This window comes from Cavia porcellus, unplaced genomic scaffold (genome assembly GCF_034190915.1).
Source record: "Cavia porcellus strain 051 isolate PalLab524CR breed Dunkin Hartley unplaced genomic scaffold, mCavPor4.1 scaffold_23, whole genome shotgun sequence".
Taxonomy (NCBI): domain Eukaryota; kingdom Metazoa; phylum Chordata; class Mammalia; order Rodentia; family Caviidae; genus Cavia; species Cavia porcellus.
Window position 1 is genome coordinate 5,131,714 of NW_026947506.1, and position 12,344 is coordinate 5,144,057.

Here is a 12,344-nt window from a genome sequence, read left to right on the forward strand (position 1 = left end):
TGACCCCTTCTCTGTTCCCTGATAATGCAAGCAGGCAGGAAATCAGAGGGTCCCACAACCCACGATGAAACGCAGGTCCTGGCACGTGGCTCCAGCTGGACCTCGGCTGCAGGGCACAACCACACTTAGGGTGCGGGGCAGAAAAGAGGCCTCCGGGTCTATCTTGGGGAAGCAGTGATTCCAACGAAACCTAAAGAGCCTGAAGACAAAACGTGCTGTGCGTAAGCCCAGTTTCTGAATGAAAAATCTGTTTCTCACAGTAGTGCAGGTTGGTTGTTTTGAAATTACTTTAAATATATTCTAGATATTGACAAAACAATACATAACTGACCAATTAAAAGAGTTTTTCTCTTTCATAAAAAGATATTATGATAAAGAATGGTAGGGTAGAAGGAGCCCATGATGCTGGGTTGGAGTTGGGTAGATAAAAATGAACTTACATTTTTTGAAATGTGTGTATATATATATGCATCTATACACATGTGTATCTCCAGCTGGATCTAAACTGTGTAGCATAACCACAGTTCAGAGTGGTTTTTGTTCAATTATATGTTACTATGTCATACACATAGATGAGAATGTACATGTGTGCATGTACATTTTTCTAGGGAAGAGACAGAAATCAATCCTGATCTCTCTATTCCGAGCTCTATACAGAATGACCCATTCCAGGACTGGAGAAAGAAGATAACACAATTGAATATGTTGATAACAGAAACTAAGGAAAATGCTTTAAAAAGCAGAAATATGTCAGCAGGATGTACGTCTTTAAATCATTAGCGCCAACCCGAAAGCGAGCCCTGGGACAAAGTTGAGATCCCTTGAGTTAGGAAATGTCAATGACAGCTTAGAGCAACAGCCCAAAGAATAAAATAAATGTCTGTAAGTCTACACTGTTAGAAATCGTTGATAAATAAAAATAAAGAAGAAAGGGAAGCTTTTCACGCCAAGGGATCCCATGGACAAACACAGAAGGATGAAGGAACGTGGGCCTCGGCACTGACACGCCACAGTGACAATGGCTGTCCCTAAAGGGTGCGATATCAAAGCAGCTCAGACTACTGCACACTTCTGACAAATCTTTGAGATATGTTTATGAGCCAATATGTCCACGACTTTGGTATTTCTCTTTCCAGAAGACAGGATTATCTCCTTGTCCCAGGTTACGCGTTGCACTTGGTGTGTCACATCTAGCAGGAAAAGATATTCCTATCTTTATAGCTGGGAACCCTGGAGGACATGACCTTCAGCCGGAGGTCCAGGTTAGCATCCCAGGTCATTCTGACATTTCATGTCCTTGAGAGTAGCACCATCAAATCTGAGGTGTTCTTCCCCAAAATCTACAGCTCAGTCTGAGCGTGTGTGTCGGTGTCGCTCCCGGCCGGCAGGAAAAACACACGACAGATTCTGACGGTGTGCAACCTTGTCTTTATTTGTCTCCGCGTGGGCCCCGCGAGGCCTCTGCTCTGCCACCAGCCCTTTCTCGCCGGTGGACTTTCTCTATCTCTCTCTCTTAGCAGCGTGGGTCACACACATATATACGGACTCATTGTCCAATAGGGCAACAGCAGGCATGTGAGCTGATTGGTCACCGTCATTAGTTGCTGGGTAGATCAGTCTATTGCGTGGGCTGTTTACGTCACCAGGGCAATCAGGGGGCAAGAAGCAGGCGCCAACTTGGCTCACTCGATGGGAGGGGTAATTTAGCTCAGGCTTTGCTCCTTCCTACAGGCCCCACGTCCGCCAAGTAAAGCGACCGGTGTCGGCCGCGGCTCCCAACATCTCCCCCTATTTTATTTATTTTGAATGAATGTATGCATCGCAGCCCGCCCTGGATCAAGTGCAGAGGCTTATGCCCTGTGTTGAGGCCCACCGTAGGCCCTTGGCTTGGACCCTGGTCGGCCGTCCCCGGGTCCACCAAGGCCTTGAGACCCTCGTCCTTTTTCCAGGGCCAGGAGTGAACTGGACGGAACCTGGATGCACATAGGCATGCACTCATGCCCCTCCGTGCGATCCCCTCGGAGAGACATCTAGATCTGGGCAGATTCTAGTAATCCAGCGGCTTTCGTGCAGTATGGGGTAGGGCCTGGCTTAGGTCGAGTCGTGCTGGGGAGGCACGCTCTTACCCGTCATTGACTCACCTACCCTGCTGTGTGGTGTCAATAGGGAAGGAGTGCGGAAGACCCGCCACATCTAGACCCGGTCGTAGGCCAGTCGAGCGAGCCATGCGTAAGCCTGGGGGTCATTGTGCCCATCACGGGCTGCTGCCAGGGCCGCATGGGCAACCATGCGGACCTGACGACGTGCCGCCGCAAGGCGTCCATTAATGAACGATGTGACCCATCGGAGCAAGCATGGTCCTACAAGTAAGAGCAGAAGCAAGGAGCACAGGGGACCTAACAATGGTAAAATATAGGGGAGCAAGCCATTCCAGGCTCCCCAAAAGGGATTGTCTTGTAGTTCTTTTCTTCTCTTTTCTAGGTCTTCTTGCAGTTTCTTTAATCAGTCTCGAACGATTCCGGACTTGTTGGCATAAAAGCAGCATCTTTCCTGTAAGGCAATACAGATACCTCCCCTCTCTACAGTGAGTAGATCTAGGCCCCTTCTATTCTGCAGAACAACCTCTGCAAGGGAATCAATTTGATCTTGTATCTCCTGAAGGGTTCTCTCAACTATAGACATGTCTTCTATCAATTGCTTGGATAACTGAGTATATTTGGTTAATGAAACTCCTAGGCCCGCAGTCCCGGCGGCCAGGGCTCCAGTTATCCCCAGACCAGCCAAGAGAGGTAAAATCAGTACATCTCTCTTATGTCTTTTTATAAAGGTGTCCACAGCTGGGATGGGCATGGGTTGGTCCCCAGGGACAATACCAATGTCAGGCAACAAGTAAGCTAGGCCACATAGGCCGGTCCAATTACTGGGCAGGTAAGTATAAGCATGACCATTGCCGCAAGCAAATACTTTGCCAAAGGGGGCACATAGCGGCGAGCTACTACTTACATTGGTTATGGACTCACACGAGGCGACTGCCAGCGCTCCAACAACAATATCATAACTATTATTTTGTGGGTACTTTTGGAAACAGGATGCATTAAACTGTCCCATAAACTGGACCCGAAATGGAGGCCCATGTGAGCAATTATAGGGTGCGTTGTAATTGTAAGGTTCACTTTCATTGTCTCTAAACGGCATGGCCAACGGCCATGATTCTCCCATCATCATACACAGCCAACAATCGGAGGCCAGCCCTGGGTCAGTAAGATTGAGTGCTTTGTGGGTAGCCTCTAATATGGATTCAGTAGCGGGGTCAAGGTTAATGCCTCGGGATTTTGGGCATAGGAGTGGATGGTAATTGACTTCAGGGAACGGATTTAATTGTTCCCATCGCTCGATGACCTGCTCCTGCCGGTACTGGTCTTGGACCCCTCCACCGTCAGAGATGTGAACGGGAGCGGTCATAGACCAACAGACCGTTTCTCCAACCTCTCCATTACAACCTGACTGCATGAATGGGGAACCGCCTACAGCAGCGGGAATATGGTTAGGGGCAACAGGGCTTTTAGTTGTAGTTAGCGTTGCCATCCAATAGGTTGTACTCTTGAGTTTGCATTGTTTTGTCTCTGTATAGCATGTAACATGCATGGATTCCTCAAACTTAGTGCAGGGACATGTGGCGAGATCACCAGGCCCTGAGGGACTCACCTTAGGCTTAAGTATGCACTGATAGGATGGTTGACTAAATCCTCCTGCAGTGGAGCTGTACACAACTGAGTAAGCTGTTTTATCCCCACAATCGGTCCCTGGTCCTTTTTTGGCGCTAGGTGGTATACTGCTTACCGTGCCACCTCCGCAATCGCACGGACTGCCAAGAAGGCTCGTGCGAAGATCTATTCCAGAAGCGGGGCCCCCCAGCCCCGCATGTACCATACTTATCCTGAGGAGTGCTAGGACAACGCCCCCAACGAAAAAAGCAGCCTTTTTCGGGTTCATCTGGCTGTCAGGCCTGCTGCTGGTCTCCGGCAGGACAGGATTAGTCTTCAGTCGAAGGGCTTGTCGCACGCGTCAGTCTTTCTGGGACCCACAATGGTTCTCGTCCCGGTTCCTGCGGGAAAACACAAACCGTACCGCGGTTCCAGCTGACTACCGGATCCGGGCCCATCCATTGTCCCGTCAGGACATCTTTCCATTTTACCCATCCCTTATTGCTAGGAGATGGATTACAATGCTCCATAGCCGGGGGGTGGTTGTTATTGTTCAGGTTTAAAAAATTGTATGTGAATAGTGCCATGGATAGCCGTGCCTTTGGGGGCAGGCCCTGGCCTACTCCCCCTTTTTGTTTATATAAGATTTCTTTGAGGCTTTTGTGAGCTCTTTCAATAATTCCTTGGCCTTGAGGATTATATGGGATCCCATGTTTTAAGTGTACTTCCATAGTCTTACAGAACTCATTGAAGGCTTTTCCTGTATAGGCTGGTCCGTTGTCTGTCTTTAATATTTTGGGCTTGCCCCACGCGGCCCAAGCCGCTAAGCAATGATTGATCACATTAGATACCTTTTCACCTGTCTCTGCAGTTGCAAATATAATATGAGAACAGGTGTCCGTGGAGACATGGACATACTTAAGAGATCCAAATTCTGTTATGTGTGTGACATCCATTTGCCAAATATCGCCAGGGATCAACCCTCTGGGGTTAACCCCCATTGATATGGCAGGCGTGTGTGTGGCGCATGATGTCCCGCGCGTCAGCCCTGGAGATGCGGTACTGGTTGGCTAGCGTCCTGGCATTGACATGGAATTCGTCATGGAACTGACGGGCTTGCTCTATTGGAGATAACATATTGAAAATCCATAACGGGCAAGTGGCCGCGTCAGCAGCCGCATTGCCCTGTACCATGGGCCCTGGTAGGTGTGTATGTGCCCTTATGTGAGTGATGTATATTTTGTTGTATCTATTCATGAGCAATGTCTGGATAGACAAAAACAAGTTAGTTACTTTGGAGGTTGGTTTAATTGGGCCTGCAGTCTCAAGGACCTGCATGGCATTGACAACATATTTCGAATCAGAAACAATATTAAGGGCCCCTGGGAACTTCTCGAGGACGGTTTGTACAATTTGTAACTCCACCACCTGTGGTTGATCTGGTTCAAACTGTATGTTAACTGGAGGCATGCCCAAGACCACATAGGCCCCTATCCCGGTTTTTGACCCATCAGTATAGACTGTTGTTGCAGGAGTAAGGGGTGCAGGGGCGGTGATTTTTGGAAATATCACCGGATGTTGAGTAATAAACTGTAGTATAGGGTCCTTAGGGAACTGATTGTCTATCTCCCCAAGAAATACACATCTCAGGATGGCCCAAGTATCTATGCAAGCAGTCAGAATTTTTATTTGAGAAGCGGTATAAGGCACCCGAATAGCATGAGGCGTGGAGCCAAAATGCTGGATGGCTCTACTATGTGCCTCCAGAGCCAGAGAAGCAACTGCTTCCGGGTAATGTTCAATAATCTTGGCAGGTGAAACCTTAGGGTGCACCCACAGAAGTGGTCCTTTCTGCCAAATCACTGCCGTGGGCTGGGAACTGGTCTGCAACAAGCAGACCTCAAAAGGCTGTTCTGGGTCAATTCTCTGTAATGTAGCTTTGCTTAGGGCCTCTTCTATCTTTTTTAGAGCAACTCTGGCCTCTGGGGTGAACTCTCTAGGGGAGGCAGTATCCGGATCCCCTCTTAGGAGATCAAACAGGGGCTTTAAGTCTGAATTAGGGATGTGCAAGTAAGGTCTGATCCAATTTATATCTCCCAGTAACTTTTGCATGTCATTTAGGGTTGTAAGATTATCTGTTCTGATGGTTACCTTCTGTGGAGAAATCGATGTAGGGGAGACTTTGGTACCCAAGTAAGTCACTATGTCTCCTCCTTGAATCTTGTCAGGGGCAATATGTAGATTAGCCTTTCTCAGGGCCTCGACCAACTGGCCGAGCATATTATTCAGCATGTCTGGGTCCCTGCCACTGAGCAAAAGGTCGTCCATGTAATGCACACATCTTATCTTGGGAAAGGATTTCCGTAGGGGGGCCAGTAGGGAATCAAGGTAAATCTGACACATAGTGGGACTGTTGGCCATACCTTGGGGCAGCGTTATCCACTTGTATCTGAGATCAGGGCTTTCTTGGTTAATGGTGGGTAAGGTAAAGGCGAACCTATGGGTGTCCTCTGGATGCAGGGGGATGGAGAAGAAACAGTCTCTAAGATCTATAACATAAATCGGCCAAGACTGAGGGATGGCTGAGAGAGCTGGCAGCCCCCTCTGGACTGCCCCCAGGGGCTGCATCTGCGCGTTGACCGCCCTTAAATCATGGAGCAGCCTCCACTTGCCTGATTTCTTTCTAATAACAAAAACAGGGGTATTCCAAGGGGAGGTTGATGGCTTTATGTGCCCTGCCTGAAGCTGGGTTTTGACTATCTCGGTTAACGCTAAAAGCTTCTCCTTGGGTAGGGGCCACTGAGGTACCCAAACTGGATTCAGGGACTTCCAAGTGATCTTAATTGGAGTAGGCAGGAGAACTTCCTCAGCGGCCCCTAGGAAAAACCCAGCCCGTGTCTACCTTCCCTTTTCTCTACAGGTACGGGAGATGTCCGGCCCTGCAGGGCAAAGCCCAGGCCCTTGCTGGGAACATATCCCTGATTCTTAAGTATACCCTTGGCTTGAGGAGAGCAGGTGGATGTAAGAGTGACATCCATCTGAGTGAGGATGTCTCTTCCCCACAAAGATACCGGCAGCTGTAGAACAAAAGGTTGAAAATGTCCTTGGTGACCCTCCTCATCACACCAAGGCAGGGTCACGGCACTAACCTGGGGGGCAGCCACCATCCCCAACCCTTGGAGTGTGTTGTCAGCTGTATTGGTGGGCCAGCTAGAAGGCCAGTCCCTCTTGGAGACAATGGAGCGGTCTGCCCCTGTATCCAAGAGTCCTGTTATATTTCTACCATTAACCCTGAGCGAGAGCATGGGTCTTTTATCAAGAGTCATATGAAGTCCTTCAAAAATTTCTCCAGAGGAGCCAAAACCCTGATCCCCTCTAACCCGTTGTCTAGACTGGAATCTCTCATGGAGACTGGGGAGCAATAAAAGTTGTGCTATCTTATCCCCCTCATTAATCACCATGGTCCCTACATGAGATTGGACCATAATCTTAATGTTTCCTGTGTAGTCTGAGTCTATAACCCCAGGGAGCACGGTAAGGCCCCGGAGGGCTGTGGAGGACCGTCCAATCACTAAACCAACTGACTTTTCAGGTAGCGGTCCCTTGAAGGTGGTCCCGACCACCTGAACGCCCATATCGGGCGTTAATAGGAGTCTGGAGGCGACACAGAGGTCCACGCCTGCTGACCCAGGGGTAGCCCTTGTGGAGGGCTGCCACTTTGTGTTGTCCTGTCTAGGGGGCGGGGGCCCGTCCGTAAGGAGGGCCCCCTCTGGCCGTTTTTTGGCTCCTGAATTTCCCTGCCACTAATGCGGTTTCCCTGGGCATCAAAAACTGATCTGCAATCTTTCGCTTTGTGTGTTCCCTTCCTGCATCGTTCGCACACGCCTATTGGCCCTTCCCGTGTATTAACACTGTGTGGACAGTCTCTCCTAATATGCCCTGGTTCCCCGCAGCCAAAACATCCTTTGGGCTTACAATCTCGCTTAGGTCCAGAAGCACCCTTAGCTTGTGCTGTCGCGGCTACAAAGGCCGCCGCAAGCTTTGCTGCAGTCATCTGCCCTCCAATCTCCCTACAAATCCTAATCCAAGCATTGAGATCCTTGTTTTTATGCGGGGCAAGAGCCGCTTTGCACTCCGTTGTGCATTGTTCAAAAATGAGTTGTTTGATCAGGGGCTTCGCCACTTCTTGGTCTGAAAAAACTTTATCAGCCGCGTCCTGCACCCTAGCCACGAAATCAACAAATGGCTCTGTGGCACCCTGTACTATCTTTGAAAGGCATAGTGAGGCCGCCCCCGCACCGTTCACCTGTTTCCATGCGCGGAGCCCAATATTAGAGATTTGGTCATACACCTCATTGGGGAACTGAGTTTGGTCATCCCTATATTGACCTGAGCCCTGGAGCATATCTTCATTCCACCTTGCATGCCCCCTGTTAACATTCTTTTCTGCTTGCTTGATGGCAAACTCGGCATACCAGGCTCGCCAATCAAGATAACTACCCGAAGGAAGGCATGCCTTGGCCAGCTGCATCCAATCACCCGGTGTAAGAGGCTGAGAGGCAAGATTCTCTAGCATAGCTATGGTATAAGGAGCTGTGGGCCCGAAGGTCGTGACAGCGCTTTTTAATTCTCTGATCTGTTTTATTTCAAACGGTTCCCAAACATTGCGCCCTTTGCCTGGGGCCATTTGCACAGGATATACTCCATAAGGACCATAATCTAGTCCTTGCATCGGTGGATCCCCTCCGAACCATCGTTCACCCTTCCATAACCGCCCATGAAAATATCGTCCGCCCCGCGGCACGACGTCATAGGATGGAGGTCGCGACAGAGTGGAACGGGGCGTCACTTCCTGTGCCGGCTGAGAGAAGGGAGGGTCCCCCGTAGCAGCCTCTCGGCGGGGAACCGCTTCTGGAAAAGAACTCCAGGGCGGAGCGGATGGCTCTCTATCTCCTCCCCCCGCCAGAGGGTGCTCGGGGGTCCTTTCTCCTCTCTCTGCTTTTCTCGAGCGGCGCACGCACACAATTCACGGCGCAACTCGGCATAGGGATTCCGGGCCTCTCGGCTTCCTGCCCCACCTTCTGGTTCCTCCTCGCTATCTGAGTCGGAGGACTCCAGAGCTTGGGTGTCCTCTATCTTTCCCTGGATCTTCTCCCCCTGGACAGATCCCTCCCGAGAGCATTCCGATTTTGCCTGCTCAAAAGCCTTGCGTGCGTCCATGATTTCCGCGTCTCTAACTGCCGACGGGAACCCCTTCCCCTCCCCTTCAAGGCACGCATGTATCATTTCCCACAGGGGGCGAATAGCCGGCGAAATATCGCCTCCCAATTCCGCCGAGGCGAGGTCCCCGCCTAACTTTTCCCATGACGGCAGGTTTAAATGCCCTGTGGGTAAAAACCAGGGAGCCACCCTATCTACCTTTGCTATGAATAGTTCCAGTGTTTTTTGACCTACCCTGAGGTCTCTAGCTTTTAAAAGCTTTCTAAGGGCCTTTACCAAGGGCCGCGCCTCCGCGCTCGGTAAATTACCCATCTTTAACCTCTAAGGGCTGTAACTCACCGCGTGTGACTTAGAGAACCCGTCACCTACGCGTGAGCCTGAGGGGAGTCTAAATGCCCTGTAGGTGCGCGCCACCCAGAGCCCAGGCTTATCCCCCACTCACCTGTCCGGCAGCACCACGCTGGAGCGTTGCACACCACCGAGGGGAGTGATCAGGTCCCCGTACGGGCCACCAGATGTCGGTGTCGCTCCTGGCCGGCAGGAAAAACACACGACAGATTCTGACGGTGTGCAACCTTGTCTTTATTTGTCTCCGTGTGGGCCCCGCGAGGCCTCTGCTCTGCCACCAGCCCTTTCTCGCCGGTGGACTTTCTCTATCTCTCTCTCTTAGCAGCGTGGGTCACACATATATATACGGACTCATTGTCCAATAGGGCAACAGCAGGCATGTGAGCTGATTGGTCATCGTCATTAGTTGCTGGGTAGATCAGTCTATTGCGTGGGCTGTTTACGTCACCAGGGCAATCAGGGGGCAAGAAGCAGGTGCCAACTTGGCTCACTCGATGGGAGGGGTAATTTAGCTCAGGCTTTGCTCCTTCCTACAGGCCTCACGTCCGCCAAGTAAAGCGACCGGTGTCGGCCACGGCTCCCAACACGTGTGAAAACATCAGACAAGCACAATAAATCCGGGAGCATTTTGCAGGCTACCTGGCAGCTCATTTCAGAAGTGTCAAGGTCAGCATGACAGACAAGGAATAATTGACAAGCAAGGATAGTTTAGACTAAGAACACATGATAAATAAATGTCATGTAAATTTTTTTAAAAGCCATTAGTGGAAAAACAGGCGCTCAGCACAGAGTCTGCAGTTTATCGCTAGTATCGCGCTAATGCTTGTTTCTTACTTTTGATGGTTGTGCCACAGCTAAGGGTCGTGAGCACCGGGAGGAGCTGGGTGCGGGGTGTGTAGAAACAAACTCTGCAGCTCTTCTTCAAGAGAAACAGAATAATGAATACAAACTCAATTTGTACATTTTTGCTGAATTTGGTTACATTTTTCATGCTAGTGATAGTCACATCAAAAATTATCTTTCATAAATCTTAAATTATTGAAAAATAAACTTTAGGAGAAAAACAATAGTGAGTCCACCAATACTGTTCTTGGAAACAAAGATCCCCAGGGTGTTAGTGCATTTTGTCATCCTGTTTTGAATTAGTGCCAAGCTGTAGGCAGTGCTTGTGGTTTTAATGTTTTAGAAGAAACATGAACATTTCTCTCCTCGTTACCCCTCCTGCACAGCATCCAGGTGGAGGCAGATTCAATTCCTTAGGCTTTTGCCAGAATAGTTTGGCTCCTGTAAATGAGAATCATAGATCTCACCAATTTGGAAATTAAAAGCCAGTCTTGCAGTCACTTGTGACATTTTTCACGCTATTTTGCTGTCTCGCAAATAGGTCTTTTTCTCTCACATTTTCCAGGAGCCATTCTCTATGTAACCATCACACACACAAAAGTTTCAATTAAAACAATTGTTTTATATTACATAGTTATATAATGTATGCATTTTATATATGTATAATTTGCATGTCTAGATATTTTACATATTATACTGTAAATTTTGAGCGTGCTTTCTGTTCTAATTCTGTTTTATCCCACCATTAACCTTGTCCTGTACATGTGAACACATTCAGATGCTATTCTGCCTGTCCATGTCTGAGTCCAGTAGGACTGAAGCCCATGCATCTAGGAAGGTTGAAAAGAGCTCTTCCTAAAGCCTGTTGCACGGACCTGCATTCCCTCAAGAGGGCTCTGCACTGAATTAATATGAAAATGCTGAATTCCCTGTTTCTTTCTGGGGGATGCCGAAACACATTAAAGTCTCAGAAAAAGCTAACAGAAAAGACAAGCCTTTAACACAAAGATGCCCAAATTATTTTCTCATGCACTTTCTATTAATTTCTATTAATTTCTGGTTCACCTTGGAAAACTCTGTGCTGTAGTAAACAGAATATACCATTAATACCAGAGCAGAGAGCCACTGCCATCCTAGGCACTCACAGCACTTGGTGCACTGTCTAGATGTGAAGAAAGAGACTTTTTTTGGTACTTGGAATTGAACTCAGGACGTTGTGCTTGCCAGGCAGGCACTGTGCTGCTGAGCTATATTCCTGGCCAATGAAGAGAGATTTCTGAGCCCATAGCCACATATACACACAGATGGAATGATTGGTTAAATTATGATGAAGGAGAAAAGCAAAGAAGGGAAAGAAACGAGAGGGGAGAGAGAATAAGAGGGGAGGGCAGGATGGAGGGATGGAGGATGGAAGGAAGGACTGGATCAGTGTTTGAACACAGCCCACCCTGAAAGAGAAGAGCATGAAGGAGACTAAAAGCAGTCAAGTAAAATATTTTGGGTTGTGTCTTAGAGATGACCCAGGACATGAAAGAAAAGCAAGTGTTAATATTTATTAAATGCTGCCTGGTCTTTCTCATTTTCTACATCTTTAGAGCACTCTATGGCCATTTTATAGTGCTTACTGTCTTGATTGCTTTTCTCTCATTGTTGAAACAAAATACCTGACCCCCAATATGAAGGAAGGGAAGGTTTATTTAGCTTGCAGTTTTTGGAGGTTTCAGTCTATACTCAGTTGAGTCCAAGGCAGGGTAGCGCAGCTGAGGGGCAGCCAGTTATGACACCCACAAGTAACAAGAGCAAAAGGGCACAAAAGGGGAAGAACACACCTCCTTCCCTCCCTTGTATGTATGCTGGCTCCGCCCCTGGGCGGGTGCAGCATTCACTCAGCCAATGCCAGTACTAGACAATGAAGCAATCACGAACTCTAGATTTGGCCACCTCCATGACTACATGAGGCTTTGGGGGAATACCCAGACACAAACCTTAATATTTACCATCATTCTTTTTCAGTCCTTATTTACCAATAACTCTTTTCCACCCATGTAAGCTTCCAGTGAAAATAATATTCATAGTGATATCATGGATGCCCAGTCAAAGCCTAATGCCAAGTGGGTAGTCAATAAGTAAGCCATAAATATGCCAGGACTGGTGACACAGGCTTACAATCCTGGCACTTTAGGAAGCTGTGATAGAGTCACAAGTTCAAGCCCAGGCTGGGGAAATTAG

At 48.6% G+C, this 12,344-nt stretch overlaps 1 long non-coding RNA gene across 1 annotated transcript; it reads right to left on the bottom strand.

The window, feature by feature from the left end:
* Window positions 1-2,715: 2,715 nt before the first annotated feature.
* LOC134472413 (uncharacterized) lies at window positions 2,716-9,405 on the bottom strand. Its single transcript, XR_010042217.1, has 2 exons — window positions 9,367-9,405; window positions 2,716-4,105 (listed from the first exon to the last, which is right to left on the bottom strand). It is a non-coding gene; the product is annotated as an uncharacterized LOC134472413 (long non-coding RNA).
* Between the last annotated feature and the right edge of the window lie 2,939 nt (window positions 9,406-12,344).